Below are 12,032 nucleotides of genomic sequence, written 5' to 3' on the forward strand. Positions count from 1 at the left end.
GAGCAAGACAGGTTTGTGGACCGCACCGTAAGGAGAACCTGTGAGAGGGCCCTGCAATACGGTTGGGGGAAGGCTCAGGTCAGGTCTACGCAAGGTAGGTCAGGGAAGCAGGCAGTGAATGCTTTCTAAGAAATTTTTTAATTTGGCTCTCTTGTCAAGGAAGATCTCTTAATTTCTTTTTTTGTGTGGAAGGGGATGAACAGGGAGAATCACAAAGCATGACCGTGAATAATATGAGTGTGAAAATATATGCAGTGTGACTGTTGGGCAAAGCTGCTATAATAATAATAATAAAAGCTAACATTGGGTACCTCATATATAGCAGGTATTCTTGTTCCGTCCTCATTATAGCCCATGAAATGGGTACTCTGAGTAGCCCCATTTCACAAATAAGGAAACCAAGGAATAGGGAGAAGACATAATTCTCCCAAAGTCACACAGCTAGAGAATGGCAGAGTAGGAATTTCAGAGACTGGGCTCTTAGCCACTCACTGCACGACAGCTGCCTATTAGTTTTGGTGCTTTGAACTTTTAAATTTATGGTTTTTATTTCTGTGAGCCTCCTGAAAGTTGGATATTTGAACATTTCAATGACTTTTTGTAATTTTTCCTTAGGATGGCAAATTTGTAGTCTGAAGAAGGCAATGATGTGTAGAGGTGTTAGAAAAATCTATAAATCTTAGTTTTTAAAAGAAAAAATTTTGCCTAATGTTAACTGATTTGTATCTAAAAGTCTGTACATTGGCAGCCAAGCATACTACTCAGTAAGGTCTGCGTAATTTTATATACACTGTGTGTTTATGCTGCAAGAATTAAAGGATAATTCTGAAGTCCAAAAACTTGTGGGTTAAAAATTCTTTGTATGTAATTACCATTTGAGCATCTGTCAAGTGGTGTGTGCAATACTAAAATCTGAACATGTATTATCTATAATCTCCAAAGCAACTTGAACTAGGTTTTATTAGCCCAGATCCCATTTTTCAAATGAAGAAATTGAGGAACAGATAGGCTGAGTAAACTGCCCAGAGTTTCATAGCTAGAAAACTACAATGCTGGGATTTGAACCAAAGTTGTTTAACTCCAAGGCCTATGCTCTTTCCATGATACCTCAAGCTTCCATTTGTGCAAAGAAAGCACTCAGTTTCGAGGAAATTGCCCGTATGCGATAATATAGTCTACCCTGTTTTCTCCATCCATTTTTTTTTTCTGTTTGTGACATCAAATTAAATTTCTGGAAGAACAGTTTTGAGTTGTAATAGATAGCATTGTTCACTGTCTCAACATTTTAAAACTTACTACAATTTTATTGCCAATACCATCTATCTAAACAGTAAGCTTTAGTCATAAGAATGCTAATAGATTAGCCTGATTTAGTTGTCAAAATTTTTTGTGGTCTAATGAGCGAAAAGGTAAGTCATGTGGAAACCAAATAGAAATCTAGATGAATTGATATAGCAGAGGCCTAAGAAATGGAGCAGCTTGAAATAATTCCACCAAAGTAGCAAAAGAAGTAAAAGAGACTGATTTAAAGAGAAATTAGGTGAGAGTTATTCAGTTAAGCCATATATGAAAAAAATATAGATTATACAAAACTTGTTCTTGCTTGGGGCATATTTTATCACTTTAAAACATTGTGTAACTCATGGCTGTACCACTGACAGTGTTTACCTAATTTGTTAAAAAATTTGTAACATTATTTTGACCTCAATTTGTATGTGGCGGGCATGTTTGTACTTTAAAAGAACATATATATATTTTTTAAGAGACGTGTAAGTTAAAACATTTGGTCACCTGCTACATGCTCGAAGGACTCAGTCACCATTCCTGTAATCCAAGAGACACTAGCAATGTGATATTGGAGACTGAATGTTCCAAATGTCATTGATCTAAAAGCCATATCAGGTAGAGCACTCAACAGAAAATTTCCCATTAGCATGACACTGAGTCAAGACGTCCCTATTAGAGTGTCCTCTCATCTGGGTTTAGGATTTAAGTCATCTATTCTTTCAGGATTTAGGATTTAGGAAAGTCACTTATGTTTAAGAGGGCATGTTAAAACTCATTTATGTAACAGTTTGTGAACTGAGTAGGAAGAGAAATGCCATCTGTGAACGTAGGACTACGGGCAGTGGGTAGCCATCCAGTGGTCTGATGAGAACACAGTGATCAGCACAGCCCTGGGACGTCATCCAGAGTGAAGTCGCTTCTCCTTTGTGATCTAATAAGCTTTTTAATTAGCATCATCCAAATGGCCTGTTAGGAGCGAACTTATGCCCAAGCAGTATTAGACTGCCATGGGTTAGGGTTTCTTTTGTTAATCTTCCCTTGTCTTGGCACTTGTGCGATCTGATATCTGTGAGATGCTCTGATTTTTGCTTTTTGGGTCCTTGGATATTTAGAGTTTGAGGTATATTAGACGTAATGATTTAAACGATCACTATATGTACATACCTAAGAGCTCTTTATCCAAAGCCCAGAGGTGAGCAGTGTTTTGAGTCTGTGGTGGGGGAAACATAGGACTAGCTATCTTAGGATTTCTCTAACTTGGAAGTGTATTACCAGTTACATGAGTGGGAGGGAAGCTTTTAAAGCACAGCTGTTAGTAGTTGTTGGCAAATCACTGGATGGTAAATGTAAGTGGTGGTTTCCTTGACCCAGGTGGGTGTAGCATGAAAATTCTCATCTCTCAACTTGCTTCACAAGAAGACAAGTCTTGTTGCATATCTTTTTAACTGCGGCCTTTCTTCAGCAGAGCTTGTCTGAATGCATTTTCCTTTCCACTTTGTTTCAGTGATCAGTCACGAGGAGCTTTAGCACACTTTAGCATATGTCTTACATACTTTAGCAAAAAGTGTGAACACCTGCCATGTGCAGATGTGCCTGTGGTGCACTCTGGCTTGCAAAGATGGGGCAGCTGTGGCTGTTGCCCTCAAAGAGCATCCAGTCTTGGGAAGAAAAGGTACATGTGTCAAAAACTGTGATCAAAATGGACTGAGGAAAGTCCAAATGGACAGAGGTGCTGAGCGAGGATTATGGAAGTTAACAACCTGGAGAATTACTTCTAGCTGAGCTGTGTTAAATGGCTTCATGTCATCCACACAGGGTCTTAAAGGAAGGATGAGAGTTAGACTTTGGAGATGTAACTGGAAGACTTCTTGTTAGAAGAAACACAGAGTAGGCAGAATGGGTATGTTTAGGGGAATTGCAAGAAGTTCTCTTCAGTCGAAGATTTCAAGAAGCCTGTCATGAAATATAAAGTTAGAAAATTAATTGGAGGACCTATCATACTAGGATAAGAAATTCGAGCTTTTTTCTTTCCTTCATTTCAAATGTTGTGTTTTAATTGAAGGTCTGATTGTTAAGTATGTATATTAATAAATGATGAAGTGATCCTTTTGACAGTTTGCTGGGGAACAAAATATACTGTTACACAACTGCTAATATTTGTGGTATGGGTCAAAATGGCTGTTGTTTGGTAGCAAATTTTCCACAAAGGCATTGTCAGATATGTCACATAATCTTATCACTCAGGTGAAAATTAGCTACATCACTACATCACATACTTCTTTTGATTCTTCCTTAGGTTTGATGATGTTAGGATCTACATTTCACAGCTTGTTTTTTTTTTGTTTGTTTTTTTTTTTGACCAGGTTGGTGATGCTAAAATGCCTGATACCCCATTCCTCTGGCAAACAAGCTGGTTTGTTTGAAAGCTGAGTTATAATGCTCCTTTATCTAATTTATCTAGTTTTCTACTTAGCATGTTCCCTCCGAGTTCGGCAGTTTGTAAGCAGTGAGGTGGCTCATTGATTTGCTGCCCAGGGGAGAACAGGTCTGGGGTTTTTTCTATACGAGGGAATTATTTTAATGTATCCTGTGGTGTGCTTTGGAAATATTCTGAGCTGATATTTTTAGCTATTGTAAGCTAATAGAAAAATCTGAATTTTATCAGGTAGGCTTGAAACACTTTTCAGTTGATAAAAACATTAGTGAAAAGGGCCATCTTTTTTAGTGTTCTCTGGTTTATTAACCCAGTTAACTGAAGGTTGAGGCTTTTGTGTCAACATTAGTTAGTTTTGTTTTGTGATGATCTCTTAGAACCTTTAGTCCTGGCCATAGGTTCCAATAAATAATTATAACAGAAGCAAGCACTTACACAGTTTTAAGTGCAATACTTGTAAACTCATTTAATCCTCAGAATAATTCTAAAGGGTACATACTGTTACTGTCTCCATCTTTATAGATCATGAAACTAAGGCATTGAGAAGCTATGTGAATAGGCTCAGGTTCCATTATTGGTAATTGTCTGAACCAGGATTCAAACCTAGACATTTAGTAGGCTCCAGGGTCTGTACTCTTAACCTCATTAAAATCCAGGGACACCAGTAAGGATGTCTCTAGACTTAAGTAAACACACTATGTATCTAAATATTTAAGGCTGTTTGTTTTGTACAGTATGAAGCTTTAAATTTAAGAATTTTCAGGCCAGTGTTACAATATACAGATATGAGAAATCTATTTAGCATCTTTTGTTGTCCATACATAGTATCTGAAACAGAGGGTAGAAGACAAGAGTGACTGAGATGCAGTTTAAGATTTCAGATTATACCCTGCTGTGCAGTTTTAAGATTATCCTCTTAGTGTTTCTTGACCTTTTTTTGATCAAGGACACACACAGATTTTTGTATCCAATTTCGAGGGTTCCCTGGGCCTCTGGAGCTCACTTGTAGGTCCAGAATCCCATTTCCTTCAAGCAGTAGAGAATAATTGAGAATAGAGAATAACACGATCAAATATATATTTTACGAAAGATGACTCTGATGATATTGAAAGATAGCTTGGATGAGAGAATGATTGGAAGCAGATAAACCAGGGGGCAGATAGCAATAATCTAAGACAGAGATCGCTAAGTTGGCAAAAGAGAGTAATGTCTAGAAAAGATATTTGGGACATCGTAGTGAGAGGACTTGGGGTGAGTTGAATGGGAAGATTGCAAATGAAATGGTTAAAAGTAACTGTGGTTTCTAGCTTGGTTTAAGGATAGGTAGTGATGTCATTAACTAAAACAAAACACAGAGGAAGGGCTCAGCAAACTGTATTGCAAGGGCCAAATGTGGCCACCACTTTTTTGTGAATAAAGTTTTATTGGGATACAGAGGAATGCGCTTGATTTTTAGACTCACTGAGTTTCAGGTGCCCATGATATATTCCAATGGAAATGTCCAGTAGACAGTTGGAAATGCATTCTCGAAAAGAAATCAGCATTGGAGAAAGAGATTTAGCAGTCTCCAGCAAATGGTAGGTTAAAGCCCTCAGAGTGTGAGACAGGGCCACCCCAAAGAAAGCCAAGAAGGAGAAAAACTTAGAAGGGCAAAGGAGGAATATTCAGTAAAGCTGGCTGGGGAGAAGAGACTCAGGGGAGCGACAGCAGCATGAAAGCATCTGAGTGCTTCCTGTGTGCTGGGGCTGTTGTGCACACTTTACGTGCATTAACTTGCTTAATCTTCAAACACCTCCTGCATTTTACACAAGAGGGACCCGAGACAGAGTGGCAAAGTAACTGCCACAAGGTCACAGAACTAGTAAGTTGCTTTCAATGGTGAATTAGTGAAGCATCATTAAGCTGATGTAATTATGTTAAGATAATTTTTGTCATGACTCTTTTATGGGTTTAAGTATAGATTGTTAAACTTTGATAATAATATTCCTTACTTTCCCCTCTGCTCTATCAAGTAAATTCTGTATGATCATCAGAATTCATGAAGTATGGTTTGAGACATATTTGCAAAGTCTCTGACTTTCTCTCACATGAATATTCTGTCGAGATTCATCTATTTCTTAAACATATATTTTTTTAATAGGTTAAGCTTTCCTTGACATTTTCTTTCAATTAATGAACATTTTTGGCATTAGTTGGAATACTTCCTGAAATGGTTTCATTAGTCACATTTTTATATTTCCTCTTAAAATGTGTGTTGGGCTCTCTCAGCAGTGATCTGAGGCATCACATTCTGCTTTCACAAACTTTACATTCTCCTTTTTATTTACCCAAAATTTCTCTTGTCTTCTGTAATTCATTACTTCCTTAGAACTACTTCATTTTGTTTTTCTCTCTTATCACTCCAGTAGCAGTGGAAATTTTCTTTGGAGCCCATTTTCTCAGAATCATTTTTTAAATCACTTCATCAGAGTTATGCACACTGAGGAGTGAAGAACAATGAAACCGTGACACCCAGTTGCCACAGCTAGGTTATCTGCTAGGGCAAGCTCAGCAAACTATATATTGCAAGGGCCAAATGTGGCCATCACTTTTTTGTGAATAAAGTTTTATTGGAACACAGCCATACTCATTCATTTATATATTGTCTGTGGCTACTTTTCTGCTACAGTAGCACAGCTGAGTAGTTACATCAAGTGGTAGACTGCATGGCAGACAAAACCTAAAATATTTACTGAACTGCACCTTCACAGAAAAAGTTTGCTGACCCTTGCTCTATAGCATACTACTTTCAGAAGATCAGAGTATGTCCTAAGCATCTTTTCAGTGCTTTAGATTTAATGGATTTTTTTTTTTTTAAATGCAGTCTTAGTCTATGGCCATGCCACCCTGAACAAGCCTGATCCCATCTGATCTCAGAAGCTAAGCAGGGTCTGGCCTGGTTAGTATTTGGATGGGAGACCACCTAGGAAGACCAGGTGCTGTAGGCATAAAAAAATAAAAAATAAAAAATAATGGATTGTAAACTGACAAGGTCCTTGCAATCTGTGAGGTCAACCAAGGGTTGCCTCGCCTAAAAAAAACAAACTTAAATAAAATTTTATTCGACTGAGTAATAAACTGAGTTGTTTCTATAATATTGTTTTTTAGATATAAAAGAAAGTTGTCAAGGGAGTAATAAAGTTGTAGACTCTTAAGTAATCTGTAATCAGAAATCTTACCTGTATCATCAGTCATGTAAATTTTTGTCAGTATTAACAGAACAGTTTAATTTGGAAAAAAAAATTTCTTTGAATGCTTAATAGGCATCAGGTCCTTTGTGCTCAGTCTTTGGGATTTGGAGAACTAAAACACTTTTCCTGCCCTCAGAGAAATACTTGTCAATTTGAACCAATTAGATACAAACCAAAAAAAATCTGGAAAAATTAGCCTAGATCATAGATATATAACAGACTGAAAAAAATGTTTTGTGTTGAGTAAATTATTTTAGTTTATTAACATTTTGACCATATCTTATATTACTTCAGTCATATTTGTGAAAAAAAGGATGTGCTTTGTTTCCCGTTATTTTGTAAGACCATTAATATGGGAGGCCAAATAGGATCACGTTCTACCCTGTCAAGTTTTCTTCACTTGTCCCTCCTGGATGCCTGCTCTCCCTGGTAGCTGCTCTGCCTCCCTTTTTGAGCTGCTAATTTCTTCTTTGGTTCACTCTTGCCTCTGGATTCTCTTTCCTTTCATTTGTTCTCCTGAATCTGCCTCCGTGAAGCATAATCACAAGACTCCCTTGCTCTGACCCCCACTCCTGTTTTCTACAGCCCACCCAGTGAAATGTTTTGTTTGTTTGTTTGTTTGTTTGTTTACCAGCATATAAGACTTTCCACACCGTTCCAAACCTCCTCTCTGCCATTCTTTCCCCCCACTTTTCTTTTTTGTACTCTAAACTCTGGGTACTAGAGTTTACACTTTTCCCATCTCTTGATTTTCAGACACTTTTCTTCACTGTTTGAAATCTCCTTTATTCACCTCTGCTTTTCTATTTCTTGCCTGAATCTACTCATCTTTCAAATGCCTTCCTGTTTGAGCAACTTCCTCTGTTCTTCCTTCCAGCCTACTCACAAACTCCAAGCTAGAATATTTTCATGCCATGAACATCCATAACACATTTTCTGCTTTCATAACTTAAGAAGATTATTCATGCACCTTTTCCTGTTATGCATGGCTAAGCTCTATATTTCTTAAGGGAAGAGCTTTGTTTTTGTTGACGGATTGTTACATTTCTATATCTTCTCTAGTATCTGGTTTTAATGTTTGTGTATAATAACTGTACAATTGGCTTACATTTGAGTGGATGAATCAATCAATCCTTACTGGCAGATATGAAAACTCTGATGTGTTATTTTAGCTGATGAATTTTAACTTCTTTGATATGTAGTAGCATTAATGAGATTAGATCAGTTTCCAAGTTAAAAGTCTGCTCTTCATTTATTAAGAAGAAAGACACAGTAGTTGCCAAGGGAAAGTGACTGGAGTTCTGTTTTTCATCTTCAGAAAGTTACCCAGCACCACCTGTCTCCATAAACTGTACTGGGTTGTAGCACTAAAACCATATTCTCCAGAGATTTACACACAGTGTAAAAACTCTCAGAGTGCTCGGAATCATCACAGGTAGGAAGAGAAAAATCAATTTCTTGCCTAAGTATTACTGCCAGTGAAAAAAGCAAAATAATTGTTATTTTACCAACTAAAGTGGAGACAGTAGATAAAGTAAACAAGACAATGAAGAAGGGTCTTGTCCCATGTCTTAGGCTACAGTTTTCTGGAAAAGCAATTTAGGATATTTAACCTTAAATTAAAACCGATCCTTCTTCATCAAAATAAAGTGGGCATTGAATCAAAGTCATGGGCCACATAACGTACAGAAAATAGTCAAAAGTGTCTCGTCTCTTATTCTTTTGTGAAATGGACTTTGCTGTATAGACCACTAACTAGTAAACTCTTCTGGTTATTCTGGTTGTCTGTACTGTCTTTACCATTTTAAGAATCTTTCCTTTGGTACTTTACAGAGTGATGGAGTTTGTTTTATTTTGTCTCCATTTTGCATTCTATGCATTAACTTAGTAGCTACATGGGACAGTCTAGTCTTTGGTAGAATACATCATGTGCTCTGAGAGGCTTGAGTAAGAAATGAGTGGAATATGTAAGGAGTGCGCTGAACAAGAACATGGTGTAGAACGGGCAAAATTCAGGCTGTGGGAGGATTAGTCATACGACTTACAGGAAAAATTATGTTGTAAAGATAATGGATCATTTGCTTCCTGAATGAGCCATTCAAAAAAACCTTTGCCAAATCACTAAACTTGCCTGATGAGATTTTGTAGATACTCCTACCCAAGTACTGGTTGATACTGAAGACTGTTCAAGTTGACCTTTCCAGCCTTTATTTCATTTATTAATAGCTTAGGAGAGAAGATATGGGGGCCTTTTTGGTCTGCAAAGGGTATTGTTAAATTAGAACATGATTCTTTTTGTGTGTGTTGATAAAAACCAGGAATCATTTTTTAAAGCATCAATTTTGGTTATTGTTTTAAAAGGAAACAACCTCTTCCCTGCTCTGAGTTTTTTTCTTAATGAGAGCTTTAAGAATTAATCTTCAATGTATGCTGTCACAAGGTGTAATCAGACTTGACCTTTATAAGCTTAGCACCTTTGGACTTCTGCCCTGCATGCAGTTAACAAGGTAAAACAAAACCCTGTACAGTTTCTTAACTGAAATAAAATTTAAATGCCATGTGGTTAACTTCCTGTTTTTTTAATAAAACAATATACTAGTCACCTGAAAATTTGGAATTTGAATGTGACAATATAAATCTTTCTGCCCTAATTTAAACAAATATTTCTAATATTTCTGGCATCAGTAACTATCAGGGATGATTATGTCTGAACCATGTATTGATAGAGTGATAATTTTTGATGTATTTTCAGCCCCCCTGAAGGTTATAGAAGGTACTACACTTTATCGTGGTTGTCTTTTTGAAAGTTGCACAGAAGGTCCATGTGAATATTAATAATAGTCTCGAAACAAGCCAAAAACCTATTTCTTGACATTATACACACACTGTATATGAAAATTTCCTTTTGTGCAAAATGGACAATGATAGATTTGTTTCTTAAAAAGTGCATATAAATAGAAACCTTGTAGAATTCACATTTGAACTCTGGCACTTATTGTGTGGAGGGAACTAAGGGCGGGTCCCTGCCTCCCAGAGTCGACATAGTCTGGTAGGGGAGGTGAGAGGTGTAAGCTGCATATGTGGCCAGGACTGCCTCACACCGGTAAAACTGACCCAAATGCCACGTGCAATGAGAAGTTGCTTCTTTCGAGCTGGGAAGATCCAGGAAAGAGTTGGGGGTTGTGGTTTTGAGCTGGATTTTGAAGGATGTGTTACAAAGATTATAGAGAAGGGGATGACTAAAGTGGAAAAATGCTTCTTGGGCCAATGTCTGGTTTATATAGGCTGGAGACAGGACACACTCAGTATGTGTGATGAGGCGGGGAGGGGAATTCCTTAGGTATGGTTAGGAATGTTCACCCTGCCTTCTCCCTCTCCTCTGCTACTGGACTGGGGAACATAGAGATGAAGCGGAAGCCTTAGTCTTACCCCGTAGTCCTCTTTTTTGTTTGACCTTCCCACTTTACCATAGGATGGTAAATTATGGAGAATAAGATTCGAGAGAGGAATGGGAGCGGGAGTAGGCAAAATGAACTGCAGTTTAGCACAAGGGGCTCTTTATCACATTTTTTCTTCTTTTTCCGTTTTCAATATTCTCTCCTTTTCCAAAGCTTGGCAAAGTACATCACAGGAAAGGGCAAAGAAAAAGGTGGTTAGGAGTTTCAGTAGCTAACCATCATATTCACGCTGCCTATACTTATATGGGATTAAAGAGCATATATTAAGCAGTGTTTGCAGAAAATAAACAGATATAATACAAAAATAATCTTGATGGACCCTAACCCTAGTTCTTTTATGTCATCATCATAGTTGTCAACTAAATTTTATTTAGGATCCACGAAATGCACAGACTTGTCTTCCAACATAGTAGAGATTAAAGTTGGGTTTTTTTTCGGTAGAGGCGAAAGGGTGTTTAGAACAACTTTTTTTTGCAGAAAAATGATGCTTAAAGGAGTAATCATAGCATAGGATGTTGGATAGATGTAAATCTTTTACACCTTTCATTAAGTCTTAATCTTTCATAATATGTATGTTTTCCTTCCCCATAAAAGAAGAGAAAAACTAAAATAGAGTAAAAAAAAAGCTCGAAAAATAATCAAACCTGGTGAGTAATTTTTAAAGCTACCTTGTGAAGAAACATGCCTGCTAGAGAGCCTTAAAGGAAAAAAAAAAACTGTAGCATTTCAGGACTAGACAGTAACTAATTTAGTTTCCGCTCTGGATTTCTTGTCAAGCTTTTCTTTCTTTCTTTTTCTCTTGAAGTGAACATATTTTATCTTTTCATAAAATATTGTTTCTTCGCCTTCTAAGATACCATGTCAAGTTGAAAACTATTCTTCGGTAGTACAGTCAGATCTTTCTGTTTGAGGACTGCTCTAAGAATTTCGCAGTAATTCTACTCTATTAAAGCAAATTAGACACAATTAAAGGGTCTTTATCAGGGCACTGCTATTGTACATTAATGTGCATATGTGATGAAACTGCTTCATACTTACTGTTTTTAAAAACTGAGGTTTACATTTAATTGGAGGGTCAAATGTGTTTCTGGAAAATATACTTTGCCCCTTTTAGAATGTTTTTGTTGTATAAATTGAGAGTTTTCTTACTCCAAACGCTGGGTGAGATGTAAATGATGAATGTTGCTCATTGCAGAGGAGCTCGGTGGTTGCATCTTTAAGATTGAGCAAAGGAGGTAAAAAGCTGAGACACCATCCCTTCTGAACTTTCTCCTCAAAAGATAAATTGGAAGGAATTTTCTGATTGGCCATAGGCAGTCCCCCTGAGAGGTTCTTGATAGTTCTGTGGAGATGTGCTATATATGATTGTAATCTTTCTTTTTCAGTTTCTGCCCCTTGCTGCACAACAGCAAGAGAAAGAAATCAAGGAGCCACGCCTGTAATTTACCAGATAAGCCCAGCAGGGTCAATAGACAAACTGAGTTCCCAGAAAAACAGCTACAGGCATCTGAAGATAAGCCACTTCAAACAGCTCTTACCTTAAAGCCAACCTGGAAGACTGATTCCCAGTTACAAGGTGAGTCAGGAGAATGCCAGCTTAAAATCGAAAGTAGAGTAAGATTA

The 12,032-nt window shown here is 37.3% G+C and overlaps 1 protein-coding gene and 1 non-coding gene across 8 annotated transcripts in view; both read left to right on the forward strand.

Moving 5' to 3' along the window:
- Positions 1-12,032, forward strand: part of OSBPL6 (oxysterol binding protein like 6) — a 181,122-nt gene that overhangs the window by 74,745 nt on the left and 94,345 nt on the right. For all 7 annotated transcript variants that reach the window (XM_039855937.1, XM_039855940.1, XM_039855943.1 and 4 more), the window contains exon 3: positions 11,795-11,985. The gene's annotated coding sequence lies outside the window, so the exon portion shown is untranslated. The remainder of the gene's footprint in view (positions 1-11,794; positions 11,986-12,032) is intronic.
- Positions 6,590-6,708, forward strand: LOC120597365 (5S ribosomal RNA). The gene has a single exon (XR_005651373.1). It is a non-coding gene; the product is annotated as a 5S ribosomal RNA (ribosomal RNA).

The sequence above is a fragment of the Pteropus medius genome, unplaced genomic scaffold (genome assembly GCF_902729225.1).
Source record: "Pteropus medius unplaced genomic scaffold, Ma_sr-lr_union100, whole genome shotgun sequence".
NCBI lineage: Eukaryota > Metazoa > Chordata > Mammalia > Chiroptera > Pteropodidae > Pteropus > Pteropus medius.